This window comes from Neolamprologus multifasciatus, chromosome 8 (genome assembly GCF_963576455.1).
Source record: "Neolamprologus multifasciatus chromosome 8, fNeoMul1.2, whole genome shotgun sequence".
In the NCBI taxonomy this organism is placed as follows: domain Eukaryota; kingdom Metazoa; phylum Chordata; class Actinopteri; order Cichliformes; family Cichlidae; genus Neolamprologus; species Neolamprologus multifasciatus.
The window spans coordinates 23,340,198-23,365,562 of NC_140446.1; the positions used below are offsets into that span (position 1 = coordinate 23,340,198).

General features: G+C 38.3%; 1 long non-coding RNA gene across 1 annotated transcript in view; it reads right to left on the reverse strand.

Annotated features, from left to right (window-relative positions):
- Positions 1-2,754: 2,754 nt before the first annotated feature.
- The window catches only part of LOC146513134 (uncharacterized), a 40,388-nt gene continuing 17,777 nt past the window's right edge, over positions 2,755-25,365 (reverse strand). Inside the window, exons 2-6 of the long non-coding RNA XR_014875889.1 lie at positions 16,148-16,208; positions 10,897-15,462; positions 10,638-10,672; positions 10,155-10,253; positions 2,755-10,066 (exon numbers count right to left, since the gene is read on the reverse strand). This is a non-coding gene — a long non-coding RNA (uncharacterized LOC146513134). The remainder of the gene's footprint in view (positions 10,067-10,154; positions 10,254-10,637; positions 10,673-10,896; positions 15,463-16,147; positions 16,209-25,365) is intronic.

Consider the following 25,365-nt stretch of genomic DNA (forward strand, 5'->3'; position numbering starts at 1 on the left):
TTTGTGCATTCTCGCTTTTCCTTACTTGCACTGATGCTAACCTCATTGGAAACTTGATGCTTTTAACATGAACACCCACCAGAGTAACAGCACCTGTAGCTAGCAAAGCAGTAATAGGTCCCCTTTAGGATACACAGACGATATGTAGATGCTGGGATAAAATGCTTTTTAATTTCTTCTGGTATATTTTTGCCTGCTAGCATCCTTTCAGAGAACTACGCAGTAGATGCTAATTTTGTGTAATGAAAGATGTACGTAGTGCTGAGTGCTTGTTTTTTTGTGACTAGCTTATACATATTCAAATGTCAGTTCAATCCAAATGCAAATGTTTGTTTCTGCCATTGGAATGTTTTGATCCACCTCTATTAAAACTCATGCAAAAAAACAATAACTTGATGACTTGGACATCTTCTTTAATTTAACAGTGCCATTAAAAGTTTCATTGGCTTTGGTTGTTTTTTATATATTTTTTTCATTAAAATGCATGCTGCTTAGTCACATGAAATCATAGATAACTTCCTGCCAAAGTCTGGAAACATGCCCACACTCGTGGTTTGACATTCTGGCACTTTTGGGGGGAGGTTTAACTAAACATGAAGAACGCTCCTCTTTGTGCTCTTTGTTGTAGTTTGCTCTCTGCACTGATCATATCATTTGAGGAAAAAACCTCAAGAAGCTGATGAAATGATTTGTACAGATGGAAGCGTTTAATTTTCTTGAGCTCAAAAAGAAGGCAGCTGGACTTCTTTAGATTTTTGAAGATGGTATGCCTCGCATCTAAGAGGTTTCTGCAGTTCTTGCCCAGACTGTCATGACCTGGATGACAAATAACCTACACAGACAGCTGTTAATTTGATTAAACTCACTGCTACGAAGCCCAACAATTCATTTAACTTTTGTTCACATAGCACCAATTCAGTCGCCTCACTTTATATTGAAAGATAAAGACTCTTCAAAATTAGGGAGAAAACACCCACAATAAGATGATCTCACATGAGTGAGCACTTGGTGACAGTGGAAAGGAAGAACTCCCTTTTAACAGGAAGAACTTTGGACATCTCTGTTGGCATCTCAGATGTTGGGATCACATTTCACTAAAGAAAGCATATCTAATGACATTCTGTTCACAGATTTAGATGTGAACAGGTTATGTAAATTTATTTAGACTCTGCTCACCAGAAAATCTATTGCCCTGAAGCCAGTGTGCAGACTAGAAGGGAGCATCATTTTCAATGGTTTTTGTTTTCATGCATCATGCTCAAATCATCAGTAAATCATTCTGCTGTAAAGACAAAAAGTGTCTGTCTCACCGTCTCTGTTCAGTGCATTATGATTTTTCCTGTTCTTCCAATAAATCCACAGCGAATGGAGCACATTAGGGTCAGCAGATGACATGAGTCATGAGCAGTTGGCTTTTCCACAAAACGTCACGGTTGGAGGAAGATTATCAACAAAAGCAGCTTTTATGTCAGAATTGTACTCATTGTGGTCCTCAATAAACACTGCCTGCTTTCAGAACGTATCTTCTCTGATTGATGTGAGATCAAGGGAAACGAAAAAGACACTTGAGTAAGAAAATCAAGCTAAGAAAGAAGTGTTTTGGTCAGAAAATGGTACAAAGAAACGGTGTAAAAGCCTTGCGAGCAAGGAGAAGAAAGACTTCTTTAAAAAAAACTGGGCTTGATGGCATGAGTCCTCTGTTCTTGTATAATATTATTGATATAGGTTGTTTCTATTCCTGCATCAACTTATTTTATTCAACTTAACTTTTAATTTTGCTTCTGTCATTCATGGGTTAAGAGGAAACTGACTTATTATTTATATTGGGCTTAAAAATGAGGGCTGGGATTGATTTAAAGGTTATTTTTCCAAGTCTATATTTTTTGGGGGAAATAGCAGTGTCAGCATAAAATCACTGACCCCAGCCTGTTTGTGTTTCCTGTCAATACTTCCGTCTACAGTCAAGTAGGTCAGCTGTGTCCCAGCTGCTGGAGGAACCTTTCTGTGCTTTTCGTTCCATGCGATTGCCTTCATGGCCTTCATGGCCAAGATGCTGTTAAAACAAACGTGTGTGGCAGCAAAAAGCCTTTGCATACATGCTTTATGTGTGTTGGATCCGTGCCAGCTTATTTTTTCTTAATTGTGAATGAATATTTCATGTTTGTGGAGCTAAACATTTTTCCCCATTGGCAGGCTCATAATTTCATGGGAGTAGGAAAAAAAATCCCTGTGACTCCATTGACATTTCTATACAGACGAAATTTTTATAATTTTGTTGTTCTATAGTATTATTTTGTTTTTATTTCTGGTTTTATTTTCAAGCACTTTTTTTATCTGTCAAAAGTGCACTAGAAATAAATCTTATATTTTACTACTTCTGTTTCAGTTTTATCGTAGTTGGTCTCAAAGGTGATGTTTAACCACTTGTGTTGATGTTTCAATCAGACAGTGACTGGTGCTGTATTTTTCAGTTTTTTCAGTATAATATTTGATCATTTTTGTCACAATTCAATTCAATTTTCCACATTGCCTCTAAACAAATGTTTTCTTGTATTTCAGATATGAACTGGATGAATATATCCCTTTGCAAAGAACTGTTTCCTACATAAGGGGACTGTTTTTATTGCCAGTATTTGATGAACATTTTAAGCTTTCCAAAACTAGAGCTTATGTAATATAATTGGATAATGATGGCAGTTCATTTTAAAATCTGGCTGGTGCTTAACCATAATTTTGTTTTTGGCAGAGCTTTCTGGCCGAGGTATAAAAAAATATTAAAAATCACACGCATTTCGGTGACTTTTCCCCCCTCAATTATCCAGTCTGCCTCACTTTGGTTTGTAAGGACACAAGGTCATAGATGACTCACAGAAACCAGAAATCCAAGGACATATTGCTATAAAGCTTCTGTCATTTCCTAACTTCATTTAATGCTTGTTGCATTAGTGCTGGGTCCACAGGTAACTCATCCTGTTGTGTGTGCTGCATTATGCTGCATAAAACCACATTTCATTCCACTAAGGTGTCTCAGGCTTTTCATGTAAATCTCATTTTATAGCCACTCATCACTTTTTACTGTTATTATTATTTTTTTTAGCTTTTCATTCAGTCAGATTGATGCTGTTTGTCCTTTGCTGAGTGAGGCTGTAAATGTGAGTGCACTGTAAGTGTAGGAACAGTGGAGGTGTTTAGAGTGTTTGTGGAGGGGGTGAAAGTGAATTGGAAGTCTTTTGGGAATATTTCTGGTTTATTTCATGTCAGCAGGATGCTATAAAACAACAGCAAAACCAGCAAAATACAAGGTGAACACAGACTGGTGAAGCTTAGCATTTTAGCATACTGTGTTTAAAATCATTGGCAATCTAAAATGTTATTGAGTGACATATCTGTATGATTACAAAACAAGCGTGCGTCCGGTGGCGTCATCACACCAAAAATATATATCAGGCCTCACATGTAACTTCTCACTCAGTAATGATATGGTGGGCCTTCAAATGCAATGAAACGTCAGTGAAAAAAGACAAACAACAGTGGAAATCAGTCACGATTAGACTCTCTGGATTTGGCTCTACATGGAAACGGAAAGGTTGTCAGTCAGCACACAGTGACTAACTTTCATCCATAATATCAGCTCACAGGACACCAGTGTTTGCTCTCTGGCTTAACAACAAGGTCCACTGACAGCCATATTTCTTCTGAATGTGTCATTTTACCTGGAGGCAAAACAGCGTGTTGATCTAGGTTTCACAGCGATTGGCTTTGGCCCATATTTCCTTTGCAGTTACCACAATATTGTCTCTTTTTTTTATATCATAAAAAGTTTACGTACCTTGCACTCCAAGTATGACAGGGCATTTTTTTTTAAACATAGATGAGTTATTAAGGAGGGCAAAATTTGCCAGTGATGTCCAATGTCTTTATCTTGGTAAATAATAAAAAAAACCTTGCTGACATTGCTCTACCTGATACTAAGTAGAGGCAAATTGCATAAAGATACTCTGCAGGAGGCTGACTCGCGCTGTCATATAATCTGCTGGCTGCTGCTTTTTACGGCTGATTTCCCCACACTGCTTTATAATCGCATTGCTTATGTTCTACACAAACCGTGTAATGTGATCTACACTGGAATTGGTTATTTGTGATAATTTATGCAGGTGTTTTCACAACCTCTGCCATGTTGTAGTCACTGAGTTAGTGGGTTTAACAATGTTTTTTAATGTATGATTATTAAATAATGGTAATGCAATGTAAAATAAATGACATAGATTAGGCCCTTAGAGCTACAGTGAACAGGAGGATCATTTGGAAAGGACTCAGACTACAGCTTGCTATTCCTCCACATTGAAATTGGAGCATCTGACTAGGATGCATCAGGCATGTCCCTGGGGCAGATCCAGGATTCAATGAAGAGATTATGCCTCCTGGCTGGCTGTCTTCTCAGAATAGCTGGAAGAGGTGGCCAAAGTGTGGGAGGGAATCTCTGATGTCAGTGCTGCTTCTGCAACCTGGACCTGAATGCTCAGAGGATGGATGGATAGACAGATGGGATGTGGTACCTTTGAAGTTTAATGAACAGGAGCTGGAATAATGTTATTAGAGTGAAGTTGTGTTACATTTATTTTCCTAAGGAGGATTAAAAAAATAATAATTTTCAAAAGGGATAACTTAAAACAATGCTGGTGTGGTTTACCTCCTAACTGGTTTGACAACTCTTCATCCTTATGACATATTTTTGTTTAAAATCCAATTTATTAATGTAGAATTCAGTAATTCGCAATAATTAGAAATTAAAGAGAAATTAAAGTTACAAATGGGAGCGAAATGCTGCCAAAGGTATTCGCTCCTCTGCCTTCCCACTTATGAACTTGAGTGACATCCCATTCTTAATCCATAGGGTTTAATATGATGTCGGCCCACCCTTTCCTGATATAACAGCTTCAACTCTTCTGAGAAGTCTTTCCACAAGGTTTGGGATTGTGTTAATGGGAATTTTTTATCCTTCTTCCAGCAGCAAATTTGTGAGGTTAGACACTGATGTTTGACAAGAAGGCCTGGCTCACAGTTTCTAATTCATCCACAGGGTTTCTGTCAGGTTGAGGTCAGGAGTCTGTGCAGGCCAGTCAAGTTCTTCCAGACCAAACTCACTCATCCATGTTTTAATGGAGCTTGCTTTGTGCACTGCTGTCAAGTTGGAACAGGAAAGAGCCATCCCCAAACTGTTCCAACAAAGTTGGGAACATGAAACTGTCCAAAATGTCTTGGTATGCTGAAGCTTTAAGGGTTCCTTTCACTGGAACTAAGGGGCCGAGTCCAACTCTTGAAAAACAACCCCACACCATAATCCTCTCTCCACCAAACTTTACACATGGCACAATGTAGTCAGACAAGTACTGTTCTTTTAGCAACAACCAAACCAGACTGCCAGATAGAGAAGCTATCTTTATTGCTGCACCTGATGCTTTCCATTGCACTCAATGATGTAAGACTTGCAGCTGCATGCAGCTGCCCAGAAATGGAACCCATGTCATGAAAATCTCTACACACTATTCTTGTTCTAATCTGAAGGCCATATGAAGTTTTGAGGTCTGTAGGGATTGACTCTGCAGAAAGTTTGCGACCTCTGCGCACTATGCGGCCCAGCATAACCCCGCTTTGTGATTTTCCGTGGGCTACCACTTTGTGGCTGTGTTGCTGTCATTCCCAGTTGCTTATAGTTTGTTATAATGCCACTAACAGCTGACTATAGAATATTTAGTAGCAAGGAAATTTCACAAGGGTACTGGTTGCACAGGTGACATCCTATCTTATCACCATGCTGGAACTCACTGAGCTGCTGAGAGCAAACCATTCTTTCTGCATGCCAAGGTACTTGATTTTATAAATCTGTTGCCATGGAAGTGATTGAAACAATGAGTTAAATTATTTGGATCGGAGCTTGAATACTTTTGGCGATGTATTTGTATCATGGTTCTCAAAGTCAGGATCACTTGATGATGTGGACAGATTCAAATATTTCTCCATAGCTTGGCAGGAATGGTTTGCCGCACCTTGACTTAAGTGAATGATTTTATGATATATAAGAAAATAAGAATCTACAGGATGTAGGCAGTGACTGGTGAATTTCTGATGGTAGCCTCTTCCATAGCTTTAGACTTCAGCTTTCAGTTCCTACTTTGGTCACAGCATTAAAAGCGGGTGTACTTTCTTTGTCACATTACTGTACATCAACTTATATGATAAAAAAATAACTGAGTCTGAAAGACTGAAAATCATTCTGCTGTTGCCACTACATTGTTCTACCTAATCAAGAACACAGTAAAAGTTTTTTTTTTTAAACCCATCTGATCGCTTATCAGAAGCAGCAATAAAAAGAAAATCCAATCAATTTCTATGTCTGGGCTGCCCTACACTGTACAGATGTTTGTCCTTATTGGGCAAATGTGTCACAGTTCCAAAGAAATCCCAACAGAGTCATAACGCTGGGAAATATCAAGAATTTCTCTTTAACATTAAGACAGGAACTTTATGGGAGTACACTCATATTGGACATCCCAAGGAAATGCCCTTTATAGTGCTGTTTGTGCAGAGGAGATATATCGCAAAACATGTTTTTGCCACAACTCTACTCAGCGTAGAGTTATGGTCAACCACGTGATGCTGTATGTGAAAGTTATTATTGGTGCGGTGACATATGATCCGTGGAAGCGTCCATGGTGGCCAAAAGGAACATGTATCTGAACTGTGTTTGTTTAGGGATGTGCCAGTGATTTATACAATGTACACCCTGAGAGGAACAGCAAGAGTGCAGGACCGGAGAAAACTGTGAGAACGAGTGATAAAGGTGAGGCGGAGCTTTCATTTGCTGAAATGAAAGCTCTAGGACCACCTCCCCCTCAAGTCCTCAAACATTTATTGCCTGCTACTTCCCCTTTTTTAAACAGTACAGTACAGCGCTCTCATAATAATCTTCCCCTTTGTTTACTAAAATGACCATTAAAGTGATGCATTAGTAGTTGTGCAAGAACCCTTCATGTTACCTTTAACATGATGACATAACTTACTTCAAGAAATATGACAATATTCTAAGAGGTTAATTTAAAGGTACAAACAGTTGTTTTTGAGATTGTATAATAGAAATGAAGAATATTTTGCTCACAAATATACTCTAATTAGTGTATACTTACATCTTCCAATAAATTGATGTATTCTGATACATTTATAATTAATCCATTGAAAATACATAGATACTTGCCCCAATTTATGGAAGTCACCATGTTACCCCACCACCTTGAATACATTGGCTGCCCAGTTGGCTTTTAAGTAGGTGGTGAGATACCTTTAGCCTTATCTCCTAAAGTCATGGCTCTAACACACAGAAACAGCAGCGCTTATCAACAGAAAAGTTCAGGATACCGTCAACAACTCACATCAAGCTCACGACTGTCATTCAACAGTAGTGAGCTTCACTGACTCATCGGCTTGTATCTGAGTCCTTTTAAGAAGTTATACAGCCTGACTTTGTGACAGGGTTGCCGCAATACTAAAATGTCCAAATCCATACCAATAACCAGGAAAATACTCAATATTTGATACCATTTTTCATACCACAGAGAAGATTTTAACCTCATCCTGCAACAAGAGAAACAAGGGTTGCAGTCTGCTAGCTACTATGCTAATGATAACAGGTGGCTAATGCTAGTGATTGGTAATGGCTACTAGCAAAACAGCTAATGTCAGCTAATGTTAACGTGTGTGCATGTTAACATTAGCTGCATTTAGGATAGCTGTTGTTGAAACAAGAGCTTTAGATGACCTTTTTGACTTCCTTCTAAAGTTTTCAGTGTTTTGAACGTTAACCATACTTTAGTTGTTAGTGAGGAGATGAGGTGTGCCTTTCTGTCTGCAGTGAATTTATGTGAAATTTGATCCAGCTGGAGGAGGCAAAGACAGCAATGTTTGTTTTGATGTTGTTGCAAATGAATATTGTAATTAAATATTACATTTAGTACTGATTAAAATCTAAGGATTGTTTTTTTATTTTATTTTTTTGGACACCCTAGTTGTGAAAGAAGTCGAATACGTAACAGTTGGTCCCCTGTTTCTACTAAGTTCCTTTATGAGTACGTTGAGGCCAAAATCAAAGATAAAAGTGTGGATTGTATGGTTTGTAAACCTGATTGTATATGCAGCATTTACTGGTTCTGTAAAGTGAAATCAGTGCTCTTGGTCGTCCTATTTAGAGTAAAATGTATAGTAAAGCAGGGTATGCATGTTTGCATATTTAAATGGTACATCTGTGTGCTCTCTGGTTATGTACTGGTATGTGTGTTTCACGTGCGAAAGAACCTCGTGCATGTGAAATATCTCAGATGTCATTTTTGAGAAGTTGGCACGGTTTTGCTAGAGTCAAACTAAGTAATTCATCCACAGGCAGCATTTGGTCAGTTTGTTGTTGTTGGCCTATTGTCATCTGTTTTTCTGTTTGTCTGTCTATCTGTGTGGCTGAAGGAACGGTACACTGTGTTTTGCTGAGATGGTGTTATGGGTGGAAGTCAAACACAGCAGTAATTACTGAAACACACACGCCTCCACTCACTCACAATACAGTAACAGTGATAAGCTCACTTGTTGATTATGTCTCAGCTTTTGCTGTGGTGAAACACAAAGATTTGGGAACAATAGTTTAATGTATTCAAATTCATAAACCCATATTTAGCCTAAAAGCTATTTTTCCATGTGTGATGAAGTTAACCCTGAGGGTAAAAGCCTGCTCCTGGGTTTATGTAAGCCCACTTCTGTTTGAAGAGGACAAGGCACAGATGTTTCATCTGTCATCAGATAAACAAAGTGTGGGTGTTTGAGTTGCAGCTTTCATGCAGCCTGCAGAGACACACAGCTGAATAGATGGCGATTGATGACCAGTGCTAAAACAGCATTATGATGTTGTATATAATACTTTCAATGCATAAAATATTGAGTATATTTTACAAGCAATACAAACAAGAAACGTGACAACTTTGTTCTTCATTCACTGATGTTTTTGGGTCAGTGCAAACAAACTATGAATACAAATCATCAAATGTGTTGCCCAACCTTAACAATATAAAAATATCAGTTTCTGCTACAGCCTGACTGATACATGGTATTTTATAATAGAAAAATCTGATACTCCCATATATCGCCTGATATTTCATATTATATTATAACAATATAATCAGTGCTGTTCACTTGTTGGTAATTTTAACAATGTGGCTAATTAGTTTATGTTTAATACTTCTAAACGGAGACACAAATCTCCTTTGGGGCTTGTGTGAGGAAGGACATCTGGCATAAAAACCTGCCAAATGGAGTAACCCGGTGTGACGATCCCAGTTTTTTAGCTTTTCAAGGATATACGGCTCCTTAGCTGCACATGTCTGACTGCATTTACCAGCTAACTGCTAACTATGTTTGTCTCAGAGTAATACTGATGAGAGCGGAGAGTGTGAAACCAATCAGCACAAAATTTCACTTTAAATAAAAACAGGGTTTAAAAATATTCATATTAAAAATACATTATTTTACCTGCAATAGGCTCCACTACACTCAACAACACGCTAAAAAAATTAAGAAAATTAATAAATTCTAGGATAGCACATTAAATTCTGTGGATAATGAACAGCATATCATTCTAACTTGTTTCCAGATTGCACTAATTGAAAGCAAATTTACAGGTGATCACTAAGGTTAATGGGATCTTCAAGCCAAATCAGTGACAGCATGCTTCTCCTCCTGCAAGTGTCTCTCTCGCTCAGCCCTGGTCCATAAGATTTTCTGTGAAGAGCTGCTGGTAAGGAACTGTTAATGTATGTCAGGCTTTAGAAAAAGTGGCACTTGACGTTATTTGAGAGGAAGACAATGAAACTGCCATTAATCTCTAAGTGGAACATGCTGTTAAATAAGTACAAAGCTGGATTCGAAGCACTTCGTTCCATACTCCTCACGCATGTCACTAATTGCGAATAAGACGTGTTCCAGGGTGCATCACTTGAAATGTAATTCACTTCCAAGGAAGCCTTGACGAGTTCTGCAGAAAGAAGAAAAATAATTTAAGGGGAATAGATGGAAATAAAAAACAGATAGATTTCCACAGCAGTGCTGGACCACGCCCCCACTTTGCTCTGCCACCTGTCTTCACCAAGGAACACAGATTGCGTTTGCTGACTGTGGGGGCAACCTTTCTTCATAGAGTGTCTTCATTTCCAGGCACAGGACTGAGTTGGAAACATTTCACATTAGTCTGCTGACGTCACATGTGGACACAAGCTCGTGTTCATTTCATTTCCCATTCCCATTGTTAATTAAGTTTTGGCACTAAATGGCCTCTCTGTGGTAACATGTTAATCTTATTAAAGCTGACACTTACAACCAGTACGCACGTATTTGCATAACCACAAAGCAAATCAAAAACACCAGTTTATGTACTACTGTGTTTCCCATGAAAGCCCCAGCTTCCTGTCATAACAACACAGTCTACATGAGTGTTTCTCTCAAATAAGAGAGGAGCTTTTAAAAATAGCACACACGCTGCTGACTGGGAAAAACGATTGGCCAGACTCGTACTTGTATATATTGAATAAACAGCTGTAATATCTTACTGTGTAACAGCCACTTTAGAAGCTTCATTGGAAAGCTGTAATACAGAAGCAGAGGACAATAGCTCTTTAGCAGAGAAATGCCTAAACTTACAATGAATAAATGTTTATAAATGCCTAAACATACAATGAATAAATGTTTATAAATGCCTAAACATACAACTGCTTTCAAGATCTTAATCTCATGATATCACACGGGCATGCAAGGTGCTATAAGGTGTTCTCTATCATATTAAGACTATCTCTCCACTTCATTACATACTCCATGTGCACGCAGTGGCGCAGTGTCTGAGCCTTTGGGCAGGATCCATTCCCCCATCTGCTGAAAGGCCCATGCTTCAGGAGCCCCTCCGATGCCCCTGCCCACAGGCAGGATGTTATAGTCCAGGTGAGTGGCTGTGTTTTTCCATTGAACTGGAGTTTCCACCTCTGGGCGGAGCTACCTCTTTCTACCCACGATCTGCACCTGCTGGTAATTTGGGCTGCCAGTATTTAAGACCAACGAGTTTTTGCCAGCTCTTCTGCTAACCTGCGTTAGTGTGAGGCCACTAAGTCTTTAGCGTTTATTCATGGTTTCTGCTCATGCTTACCTAGTATTTTCTCCCTGTGGTTCCCAGGAATCCTCTGGCACGGCAATACTCACCCACTTCAGGATGCTGGTCTTCAGGATCTACTCTATCATTTGCTGCAAGGCCAGGCACATCCTTCAGCAGCCCCTCCCTCAGCTATCAGCTATGTTTTTTATTTAATAAATTATGGCGATGCCTATGATGTAGAAGTTATGCTTACCTTACCTATCTTTACAATTTTGCAGCTTTTCTTTGTTTTTCCCCCCATTCTGTTGCGATCTGGGGATGTGTTTCAGTAAATGCCTATTGGGATTGTGTCAGATGGAATTATAAACACAGAAAAGTACAATTAGGTCTTAATCCACCATGCAATACCATCTGCAATCATATGATTGGCAGTGGCTTAATTTGTCAACATGACAATGGTGCCAAATACATTTCCAGTGCTATAATCTATCCAGGCAAAGCATACCTGGACAGCAAAACACACTGTCAACCTCAATATTATTTAAGCAGCAGATAGCAGCTCTCTTGACAGAACAAAAGACAGCCAGTATCCCAAGAAAGAGCTTTGAATGTCCTTCAAGAAGCCTGAGGAAGTATTCCTGAAGACTACTTAAAAGGATCTACAAGAAAGCTTGCTCAGGAGAGTTCAGGCTGCAACAGTTTTTTTTCCTTCATATATTATATTTTTATGTATGTTTGCACATGTTTCACAAAGTCAATTTTCCTTTTTCTCATTTCCCTACATATATTAAAAAGTAAATATATAATGAGTGTTTTAAGACTTTTGCACTGTATATTGTTTATTGTGCATCGATTCTGTTAAAATAACAGTAGGGAGTAGAGATTTAAATTTCAAAGGCCAAGTAAAAAGCCAGCATCGCCTTGTCCAGTTTAAACTGCAGTATGGTGTGGAGTAGAAATATGAATGGATACTGCTTTTCAATTATTAAAGCATATTCTGAAATAATAAAAAAGCAGATTTTCAGTCTATCTCCCTTGGTTGTACAATATACGATGCAGATTTGTTTCATTGATGGAGTTTTTTACCATATGCATTCTGAAAGCTAGTCATGTGGTTCACACATTTAACTTTGTGATCCTCCTATGGAGAGGCCAGGTTCCATTTACAAAGTAATTTGTATGTATATTTTAAATTTTGGAAGTAAGGCTTGATGATTGTGCTGTCGAGCGCTTGATTCATCTCATACATTACTGACTTACTGACTTGTGCATTTTTAATATTAGTTTGTTTCCCGCATCTGGTCATTTTCCCAAAGCCGGGGTTCACGGCAGTGAACTTCTGAACTGAATACAAGCGAACAAATAATTCAGTGCGCTCAGAGGCAAAAGGAGACTCAGCATACATCAGAGTGGGAGCAGTGGAAAATAGAAGATGACGCAAACAACACAGCGCGCATCTATAGCTCAGTGTGTGTGTCCTGAGAGCTGTAAGGATAAAGAAGGAACACTCGATGCTCGCACAGATTGACTCACAACGTCTCTCTCCAGTGTGATGTGTGTGTGTTTGTGTGAGGGAGGAAAAGCTGCCGCCACTTATCCTGACTCACTCAGCCCTGAAGTGAGGAAAAAAGTGCTAAAATTAGAGTGAGAGAGGAAAAAAGTAATTAAGAAAAAAAAAAACAAAGGCTTGATTACAAAAATAGCTTATTCTTTTCCTTTTGAGGAAGATGATTCAACTTTGGTGTGAAAATATGAAAGGATGCGGAAGAAGCTGGTAATGAGGGGGTTGATTTTCACAAGGGTGTCCTGTGGATTTTGAATCCAAGGACAGGAGGTGTGAGACCGAAATAGCAGCTTTTGCTAATTGCTGGTTAGCAGTGTTTGTGTTGGTTTAGTTTGTAAGTTGTCTGCTGCTGTTGTGGTTTGACAGCATCTGTGGGACCATTTCACCGGCTCAATATTACACTACACTGCTACGAGTTCATATTGTATTTTCATGTTTATGTCATATGATGGCTTTAAAATCTATGATGTACCTTTATTTTAATATTACACAGTAGTTTCTTATTATAATGAGGAAATGTTAGTTTAAATAAATACTTTGACATATATGTAAATGTATTTATTATCATTAAAATGATGAAATCTAATAAAAATAGAAATAAAGGGTATATAACACCCCTTCCATTCCATTATCTGTCTGCATTTTCCATATTAGTGTACTGTGATGTCGTGTGTGTGTGTGAGAGAGTGATGAGCATCCTCAGCACTGGCACGAGCTTCAGTGCCAGGAAACTTCACACATTGACGTCTTTGCTTAACAGATTGAGGCTGCTACGCTGAGGAGAGCTCACAGTATGATGCTGGCAGACGATGCCAAGTTGTCACTCACAAATGCACGTGTTTGTGTGTGTGTATGAGCGTCTCATCGGAGCCATTATGTTAATCCTTACATAGCCATCCTAGGTGCTTTGTTGTTTTTAGATACAGACTGACGCTGTGTGTCGTCATCAGGCTGTGGGAAATGGGTGAAGCCACAACAAAAGTGTGTGGCTGTGGATGAATTACATACATACCAGAAAGGCAGCCTTTACTTACTAACTAGCTGGCATTAGTTTTATAAAGACATTTGTAGCATTTGTTGATGTGCCGGAGTTAATTTCAAGCATAAACTAACAGACATTTGAAAAGTACATATCTGACTTGACTTCACTACATTCACAATTTCTCTGGAGACTCCGCACTGACCTTTCTGTCTGCTGGACATGGCCTTATCTCTCTTGAGGTTTAAATGTTGCCTGGAAATATCTTTAAGTATCGTTATTCAACATTTCCAGTTATTTATCAGCTTTGTACTGATTGGCATGAAAACAAATTATCTGTTTTCTTCATCTTATCCAAATCAGGGTTTGGGGAGGGCTGGAGCCCATCCCAGCTCCCATAGGGTGAGAGGGTACACCCTGCACAGGTCACCAGCTAGGCTGACACAGAGAAGCAGATAGCCATTCACATCTGTGGACAATTTAGAATCGCCAACTAACCGAAGTCCACTAACTGCATGTCTTTGATATGTGAGAGCAAGCTGGAGTACCATGGAGGACATGCAGACTCCACACAGAAAGGCCCCAGCCAGATGGTGGATTCAAACCCCAGGACCTTCTGGCTGTGAGGCAGCAGTGCTTTCCACTGTTCCACCATGCGGTCCAAGAAACAAACAAACAGAAACAAATCCATTGTGTTTTATTGTGTTTGTCTTACAGTTGCAGGAAAACAGTTTGACAGATTTTCTAGTATATTTTTTAAAGCTTTCTCAGGCAATTGTTTTCCAGCTTTTGTGGCAGTTTTTCAATATTTTTCATTGGCTGATTTTTCACTCATTTTCAGTCCATTCCTGGTCCCTTACAATTTTCAGTTTGTTTGTTAAGCCACATAATTCACTGATCTATGAATCAGTGATTTATAACCAATCATAGGCACCTAATCCAAGGGATGAACCAATGTCTACACATAATGGACAGCGTGGCGAGGACATGCTGGAGAGAGTATATTTTTTGGGCAGAACTGGATACACCATTGGTGTCCTCCTGGATGAGCTGGTGGAAGTGGATATCAGGTCTATGTTTTATTTATTATCAAAATAAGAACTAACATGATTCACTGCACAAACACAGGTAAGGTTCAACGTGGACTTTGCAAACTAGGACAAATTAGGTTTCTGGTATGGATCAGGCAGTGACCGAACTGGTAGCATGACTGTAGATGCTTAATGCAGCTATTACATGCACTACTTACTTTGAAAGTTACTTTAATCAGCTTTCTGATTTTAGCATTTGTCTTGTAAGCTTTAAACATTTGTGTTTAATAGTTTTTCTTTCTCCTACAATCCCTTGTCTATGTGTCCCTTGACCTGGATTGGTAGCTGGATAAAAAGGCCTTTAAAGCTGTATTGAATTAAATTACCATTTAGATGAACACTTGGGACATCAAATTCATGTTAGCACTGCCAAGCCACCCACCCAACTGCTGTCTTTAGATAAGAAACACAACATGCAGAGGAAATAGCAGTAATACATGGAAATCATACTGTTAGTCATCAGGGCTTCATCATATTATTCCTTTATGTTATTTCTTGGGTTAAATGTTTGTGGAGAATTTATACCAAACCCTTCTTTGCAAGATTTCTTCCATTTATTAAGGTTTACAGGAATTTGTTTATGCATAGCTCTCTTATTACCTCAGTGCAGCATTTCAGTCAGGTTGAGATCAGGACTTTAAATGAGCCAGTGCACCATCTATAAGGGAATCAGAGAATTGTCTTATAGTGATCATTTTCCTCTTGCATGATTCAATATAGGTCAGGCTTAAGAGTTTGGACAGATATATGCTGAAACTTAACTGTAGCGCACTTCTATTGATGACTCAGTGATTGCAAGGCGCCCAGGTTCTGTGGCTGAAGCAGTGCATCAACTGAGAATATCAGTGAACTTGACCTCAAGACCTCAAGTTTTCTGAAGTTTTCTGAAGTTTTCTGAAGATTTAGTATTTTTTTTGTAAATGTGAAACCTTAGAATTGAAAGAGAGCCTATTTTCACATGTGTTGTATTTCAGCTTCTTGATTGCTGCAAAAATTCATATTTTTATATTAACAGATTTGCAGCCCATTTAGTTCTGATTAGTCTCTCTGCTCTGATTAAATATGTTTCTTGCACTCGTGTCTCTATGAAATAAACTACATCCCACCTAGCTCTTACACGTTCTTGCAAATCCTCCCAAGTAGCCCCCCCCCCAAAAAAAAAAATTCCCAAATAATTCCAAGTAACTGTAACTCCATTAAATTGGCTCCATTTACAAGACAGAGGACACAACAAAGAGTTAAGAGACACAGGAAATGCGTAATGAATATCTGTTTAGTTTTTTTTGCTTGGTTATAATGTCGTGTAGGCCGTTGTGAATGTTGTGAAGGCACAATTATCTTACCTCATCTTATCTGTCTGCTGGGTGGACCTTAGGACAGCGTAAAAAGACACGAATTTAGGATCTAGGAAAGCAAGAGCAAACAACAATCACATACTTTGATTTATATACTTATGAGAATTGCGTTAGCCTTTGACAAACTAAAGCCAAACATCTTGTGAAAGATCTTTATCCAACCAGTAACATCAAATCAAATGTTCTTTGACTGAAATTTAATTAAGTTCAAAGAGCAATAATCAGATGCATGAGGTTTCCATTTCATTGACTTTATGTTTAAACAACATTTGGATGACATTCAAAAGCAAGCCTCACAAACAAGGCCTTTATTGTTTGGTGCTTAATCTCCAGACGCATTATAAAACCAGTGTTTGTTTCCTTTTGACTAAGGTATGAAAACCGCCTTGATGTCAGTGTGATGTGTGTGTGACTGCATTGCTTCGTACTGTGGTGATGTAAGGCCTGTCTTCTCAAACAACGCAGTGGCAGTAGGTGGTCTAGTCAAATGGATGGCTGAATCTAGGTTACCACTGCGTCTGGCATCTCAATCACTCGCCTCTGTGCTCGACTAACAAGGGAAATTTCCTCAAGTGTTAATGCTACTTCAAACACTAGCCTGATTTTTCATCTCTTGTAAACAATGTGTTTGGCTTACTCTGTGGCAGATGTATGACTAGTTTCATACTTTTATTCTTTTTAACTCCTAAACACACAAACAGAAAAAATAACTACTGTTAGTCATCTAGGAATGAACACTAATAGCTGAAAGTCAGTTAACAGCTGTTATATAAAATCATGCATGAGCTGCAGGACCACTGCTAAATAAATTCAGCACTGTTAAAGGAAGCACTAGGCAACTTTAAGTCCATGTTGGATATCTATATTAACCAAGTTACCCAAGCTCCAATCAAACAAAATCACCAATAAACAACGACTCATGTTTAGATTCTGTTTAAGACATTTGCACTGAAAGTCTGGATCTAAGTTCGATACCTGTTTGACAACTAATATAAATGGACTTTTCTAGTTTGACCATCCACACACACACACACACACTCATGCAGCCCATATTTTACGCATAGAGCACCTCTATCTATCACACATCGATGGATGCATCAGTGAAAATTTGGGTTTCAGTGTTTTGTCCAACAACACTTTGACGTGTGAACTTCGAGGGCTTGAGATCGGATCATCATCTTTCTGAATAGTGGAATCCCTGAACCACAGCTGTACAGGAGAATCCGATGAATGTTGGAGTAAATATTGATTATGTCTTACAGTATCAGTGCAAAGTCCTATTGAGAATCCCTGAGTCAAGGATGCTACCTTGAAATATAACACTGACCTTTTGCATATCAATGACATTTCCATAGCAATGGCATCCTCCAATGGAAATAGCCTGGATGTGTTATTTGAAATAGGCAGATTTCCTAAAATCACCTACAGATTTTTTTTCTCCCTATAGTCTCAGTTTCAGTGCTGTACCCACCTAAGAGATTCAGCACTGACTGAAAATAGCAAAATCCTTATAACACTTCCTGCTATCTGATTATTAAAATATGCAACTGCCACTGAAGCTTTTTGTTTTTATATAGTTTAAATACCTAACAATAGTGTATGTACAGTTAACCTTTTCCCTGCTTTATGCTAAGCTAACTGCAGACATGACACATGAAAATCTATTCTTATGTAATGCTATGGAAATAAACAAACAAATAAAATCTAGAACTACCTTAAAGATATCAACCTGAATATTTTATACCCATTCTGAGGCTTTTGGTGCAAAATCACATCGGCAATCACAAAAAATAACTCATAATGCTACACAGTCACTGTCCATGTTTACTTCCTGCCACCTGCCTCTGTTGTGAACTAACACTTGGTTTTACAAGAAAAGGGAAATGCATAGACATTATTTCTTACTGCATATTGACTGCTACAACTAACTGATTCTGTGAGAAATCATGAGGATTTCTCCTACACTATAGTAAGCTGTCTAAATCCCAATTCCCTGAGGCACATTCCATTGCTCTGACCGGTTTAATGTCACATTTATGGCTGTAACCAGCTTAGTAATTTTATATATACAAGTTGCTTCTGCAAAATAAAGTCCTTTACAGTTTTCAAAATTTCTGTTTTTTCAACTCTCGTGGTTTTTTTAAAGGTCACTGGAGCACAAGCACATCTTTATTATCAAACATTAAGAGGAAAAAATTCTGGACCTCACTGATTTCTAAACCCCGGTCATGTCCCTGGCCAGCCTATTTTATAATCAAATACAGGACAAATACATGCTGGTGAAAAGACATTGAGATAAGCACTTAGTGAGTGAAAAGGGTGACTGAAGAAGCACTCATGTGCTTCTTCAGTGCATCATGGGAATCCCCCAGCAGTCTAAACCTTTTGCTGCATGACTAAGGGAGCATTCAAGGTAATCTAATCCAATCCTAACTATATGCTTCAGCAAAAAGGAAAGTTTTAAGCCTAATCTTAAAATTAGAGATAGTGTCTGCCTCCTGAATCCAAACTGGAAGCTGGTTCCACAGAAGAAGGGCCTGAAAACTGAAGGCCCCTCTTCACTGCAAGTAAGCCTGCAGTGCAAGAGCGAAGTGCTCTAATGACGTGATATGGTACTATAATGGTCATTAAGATAAGATGGAGTCTGATTATTCAAGACCTTGTATGTGAGGAGCAGGATTTTGAATTTAATTCTGGATTCAACAGGGAGCCAATGAAGAGAAGCCAATATAGGAGAGATATGCTCTCTCTTTCTAGTCCCTGTCAGGACTCTTGCTGCAGAAATTTGGATTAACTGAAGGCTTTTCAGGGAGGACAGCCTCATAATAACAAACTATAGTAGTCCAGCCTAGAAGTAATAAATGCATTAACTCGTTTTTCAGCGTCATTCTCAGACAGGGTGTTTCTAATTTTGGACATATTAGTTTAATATGTGTATTGAAGAACAAATTCTAGTGAAAAACAACTCCAAGTTTCCCCACAGTGTTACTGGAGGCCAAGATAATGAGTAGAGTATGCATCTAGAATATTTCTAAGATTTTCAGGGCTGAGTACAACAACCACAGTTTCATCAGAATTTAGTAGCAGGAAATTAGAGGTCATTCAGGTCTTTATGTCTTTAAGACATTCTTGCAGTTAAGCTAATTGGTGTGTGTTATCTGACTTGATGGATAGATAAAGTTGGGTGTCATCTGCATAGCAGTAAAATGTATGCAAGGCCTTCTAATGATAGGGAAGCATGTACAATGTAAACAGAATTGGTCCCAGCACAGAACCCTGTGGAACACCATAACTAACCTTAGTGTGTGAATTTACATGAACAAATTGGAGTCTTTAAGATAGATATGATTCAAACTACTGCAGCGTAGGACCTGTAATACATTTATTACAGCAATGTTCTAATTGCTGTAATAAAATGTTATGGTCAACAGAATTGAAGACTGCACTGAGGCAGCAAGACAAACACAGAAATGAGTCCACTGTCAGAGGCCATAAGAAGATCCTTTGTAACCTTACCTAAAGCTGTTTCTGTACCATGATAAGATCTGAAACCTGTCAAATAAGCCATTTGTCTGCGGCTGATCAGTTAGCTAGTTTACAACTACTCTTTCAAGAATTTTTGAGATAAAGGATCATATTTAATTTTGACATATTAATTAAAGGCAGGACTTATTTGAGCAGTCTTGTAGGAATGGGGTCTAAAAGACAAACTGATGATTTGGAGGAGGTAAGTACTGAAGCTAACCGAGAAGGTGCAACTGGAGAAAAAAGAGTAAATAAATATCAATAGTACTAAAAGTAGCTGTACATAATAATTTTAAAGTAAACTTCTGTGGCTCCATTTTAGGTCATGGAGTGAGCAGGTGACCACATGCCGCATGTCTAGAAAGCTGTGGACTGGGTTCAAGTGTGACCCGTGGCCCTTCTCCCCTCTCTCGCCACTTTAGCAAAATGCCCCAAAAATAAAATGTTAAAAAAAAAAAGAAATACTGAACTGATCAGTTAACTGGCACCAAACCAGTCTTTGCTATATCATCCTTGCAGTGTTAAAATTCTCCTTCCGGTATCTGTTGTTTTCAGATGAAATGCCAGCTATTTACAATTCCAGTTGTTATTGCACTTGCATCATTGGTTTATGTACTGTGTGCATTGAGATTGCCCTTTTCAATGAAAGTAGGAATAAATGACGACACAAAACCCAGTGTCTATGTCCCTACCCATGAAAAGGGTCATAAGCTAGGCGTGTAAAAGGACAATCATTACCTCTTGTCTCTGTTCATGAGTTTATACAGTGGCTGTGAATACAAATACTGTGTGTTTAGGATGTTGTGAGCGGTAATATAATTGATCTTGCCATATGGGATGCAGCAAAAAAACAAAACAAAGATTTGTCATGTTAGAATTAGGTTATAGTAAAGATTGAGGTGCAGATAGGAAATCCATTTTGCCCATTACTGTCCTCACAAGCATACAATTGCAAATGTGTGTGAGAAGCACAGCTGTGAGAAGCTGAGACGCTGAACACTGTGGGAAGGTCACAGTGATGAGAGAGAATGCTGGGAGGGATCATCCTGTGCTCGGATGAGCAAGGTTACACAGATAAAGACTGTGACCTTTAACCACTAATGTACCGTCATTCACATGCACGTACTCATGAGCGTGCATGCACATGCATAAACGATTAATTACTTAAGCACACACACAGCTCTAAGTTACTTCAGCACAATGATAATTCTTCTGTGTTGCTTAGCAAAGATTGTTTATTTTGCTGAACGCAATGACCTGCAAATCTCATAGACCCACATTTTATACACAATAGAGCATAGAAAACATATCAAATGTTTAAACTCAGGCATGTTAATATCACATGAAAAATATTAGTTAATGTTGAATTTGATGGCAGCACATCCCAAAAATAAGTTGGAAAATTAACTGGTACTAAAAAGAAACAGCTGGAGGAACGTTGTGCAACTAATAAAGTTGACTGACAATAGGTCAGTAATATGATTGGGTATAAAAAAACTTCTCAGAAGATGAGCAGAGGTCCGCCAATCTGCGAAAAAACTGCATCTACAAATTGTGGAATAATTTTAGACTTTGACCCAAGACCCAAGACTTTGAAAATCTTATATATATTATCAAATGATTCTGAGAATTTGGAGAAATCCAATCAGGGACAAAGCTAAAAATTGATATTGGTTGCTTGTCATCTTCAGCCCTTGAGATAACGCTGCATTAAAAACAGGAATGCTAGGCATCAGTTTAGCACCAGTGGATGAGTAGGTGGCCCATGGCCAGAAGGCAGCAGCCCGGGTCTGAATCTGACCTGTGGCCCAATGCTGCCTGTCTTCACCATTCTCTCTTTCTCCGCCTTCCTGTCTGTCTCTACTATCACTATTAAATAAAGGCAAATGCCAAAAAATAATATTGAAAAAAACAAAACAAACAGGAATGTTTTTTTTTCATGCTGGCTCAGCTCAGGAGGTAGAGCAGGTCATCTACTGATCAGAAGGTCGGTGGTTCGATCCCTGGCTCCCGCTATTCTGCATGCCAAACATCCTTGGGCTAGATATTAACCCTAAGGTGCTCTCCGATGCATCCATTGGATTATGAATGTTAGTTAGTAAGCACTTAAAATCATAGAAGAAAGTGAATGTGGCATGTTGTAGAGCTTGGAGTACTCTGGGAGAGTTGAAAAGCGCTATATAAGAACTTGCTTTTTTCAAGTAACGAGTAAAGTAAGTTATTACTATTGCAAAATAAGTAATTAGATTACTGTTACTTTCCCATAAGCACGCTGTGTTACTGCGTTACTAAAACCGTGATTTTTTTGCGAGAGTGTCTCATGACAATGACGTTAAGCAAGTGCGACGTTCGTGGCAACAGCTGTGTGCAGATCAACAATGGATAATATATCGAGTGCGGGAGAGAGTATGAGCGTGCAGCGTTTAAAGCGTGGAAGTACTGACCTTTCTTTGAGTTAGATTCCGTAAAAAGTGACAAAAGCATTAGCGTCCGCTGTTCACTGCGTGGGAAGAAAACTTCTTTTTACAGTGAAAAAAAACCCTAAACTTCAGAGCAAGCACCGATAGCGCAGCGACGGAATGTGAAATTCACAGAGAATCTCACGGATTCTTCCACGACCGCTGCTGCACACCTGCACCAGGGCACACCTCCGCCTACCCCACTCCTGCTAAACAGGTGAAAATAGAGCAACAGGACCGCTAGTCTTTGATTTTATTTATTTTCTGCTGTGTTTTACGTGCATCTATTTGAAAGAGTTAGTGTTAACACAAAAACGTGCAGAAAATAGGTTTAAATGTTAAACAAATGTCTTCCAGTCAGAGAATGTTGCATATAATTTAATGTTTGCTTGATGCATAAAGTTAAAAGATTAAAACTAATAAAACAAGTTTTAAAAAGAGACTTTTTCATTTGATTACATTTTGTATGATGGAAAAAGTAGAATTGGGCTGAAAGATCTATTGCTTTATTACCTATTCAGGGTGTAAATCATGCTATAAAAAGTAACTAAGTAACTAATTACTTTTGAAAATAAGTAATCAGTAAAGTAACAGGATTACTTCCTTTGGGAAGTAATCAGTAATTAGTTACTGATTACTTTTTCAAGTAACTTGACTAAGACTAGAAATGACTGCATGGCCAGGAACACTTTCAGAAATCACTGTATGTGAACACAGTTCAATCTGCCTTCCACAAATGCAGGTATATACAGGTGTTAGGGCAACATGTAATGTCATCCAGATGATGTCATTTTCAGGGAAGGTTTTGCATATTTCAGCAAGACACTGCAAAACCACATACTGCAACTATGCACGCCTCCATGATGGACCATCGGAGCACATGCAGCAAAAGACTAATCGCCCCGAAATGCAGAACTGACCGCCACAGGAAATCCTTTGTGCCGGTGGCAATAAGACTGTACAACTCTTCCTCGCTCTGTAGGTGATTTTCCTGAGGATTAATAGCAAAGTTATTCTGTTTCCATTCAGACCGTGCAATATCACCAAACAGTTTTTCATCGAATGTTTGTTTCATCTCCACATCATAATGCTGCTAATCTCTTTTATTCATTTTCACAATACTATGCCACTTTTAGAATCACCTGCACTGATAGCTAAGCTATTTATTTTTCAGGATATAGTTATATTGTTACTTGTTATTGTTGATATTATATTTTGCACTATCCTACTGGATATTACTGTATACTAGTATTCTATTGTATATATTGTATATCTTATTGTATACGTTCCTCCGTCTCTCTTGCTGCATTGAGCATGTGTATGACAAAAGAATTTCCCTCGGGATAAATAAAGTTCTTATCTTCTTATCTTATCTTATTAGATAAGCTAAGATAATCAATCATGGCTCAAGAGTTGGGAGTTCACCTTGTAATCGGAAGGTTGCCAGTTCGAGCCCCGGACAGACTCGGTCGTTGTGTCTTTTTAAGGATCATGAAATCAAAATAAAATGACAAGGAAGAACCAAGACTGTTAGTCTTCTTTGTCTTCGTTTTCAGGATCATATGACTCTATAGAATTTTCTATCAGACAATAAAGGAACATGTAACATACCTTTGGCTAAAGTTTAGTAACTGTAACTTTTAAGTTCTCTTGTGTTTGAAGACTAGACTGAAAGTAGAGGGGTGGCTACCTGTCCCAACTTTTCTGACACGTGTTGCTGCCATGAGATTGATTACAGATTGCATTTTTTCTATAAACTACACAGAATCACAACATTTTTAGATTTGGAGTTGATGTATATATTTATATTGTGGCAAGCTGCAAAATTTTTTGCAACAAAGGACTCACACAAAGATTGAGAATGCTGTTATAGCCCAAGCAGACAGGGCACACTCTTTGTTGAACAGTTCAATGTACTACACTGTGCTTCAGAGGGTCAATAACCCCGCACATAAACTCACTCATGGTATAACATCTCTTTCCATCAAACAACAATTGTCAGAGAACTTAACAGTATCTTCCAAAACACCATGAAATACAGTTTCTGAACCACAGAATTCTGCTGTTAGCATTGTTATAGCTACTTTTGTTTTAACCCATTCAATGTTTTCTATATCACGGATGCTTAATTTGATATGGTAAAATGATCGTGGGACAGACATACTTAGAATTGGAACAAATTTAGTAACTGTTGAGTAAAAGACTCTCATGGAAATAAATAAATAAATTGAGCTTGTTGCTGACCCTCTGACTGGGACGGCTGCTTTACTGTGGCAAATGTTAATTAGTCGTCCTCAGATCCTCGCTTCTTAGAAATTTGGAATTTTTGAAGAAGTAATACAATCAAAGTCCTTATTGAAACAGTCTTGCTATTTGGGGGCCATCATATTACATAAACCTGCATATGTAGAATCACCAGTCTGTTAAAAGAAACACGTTTTTGACATTGTCCCAAAGGTTTAAAATTGTTTTAAATGTCACAGATTTCCTTCTACTATGTAACATTACACCACCTATAGCTTTAATCCAGACATGATCAAGGGTTTTGGCTCATTCCACCAGAACACTGGACAAATTCGTGTTATAGATATAAAAAAAAAACCTACCTGCAGGAACTACACTACAATTCTTAGAGAAGCAATACTATACTGTGGCAGTTAAATAACTAAACAGATAAAAATGAGACAGTTCTGTGGGATATGTGTTAGAAAAGGAAAATATAATTTCCTTCCAGGCAAATGGCAAATAAACTTCCTTTCTTACAATACACACAGAGAAGAGCTCCACGAAGCTCCAACTGAGCATTAAAATAACAGTTGGCAGTTTGTTTTGTAACAGACCGATGAAATGACACATGATGTTCAGGCAACCTTTCGATAATAACACACTTGTTAGAAAATCTTGTGTTTTCCTCCTATAAACACATGATACCAACGGCTACAGAAGCTGTTGTGAAAATTTGCTTTAAAGCCAGTTTCGTTTTCTGTTTTTCTTACATTTTTTTCCCTAAATCTTTCTTAAATTTCTTTATATTGTGATCAGTTCCTACCCTGTAAAAGAATACTTAAAACAACAAAACTAAGTAATAAACTAAACTGAATTATTATGGTTATTATCTTTGTGGCACATTTCGACTGAAAGCATTCTTCAAAGACTTTGTTTCATATTGGTGCAGTTGCTCCACATCCATGATATGAATCTCCCACTCCATCACATCCCCAA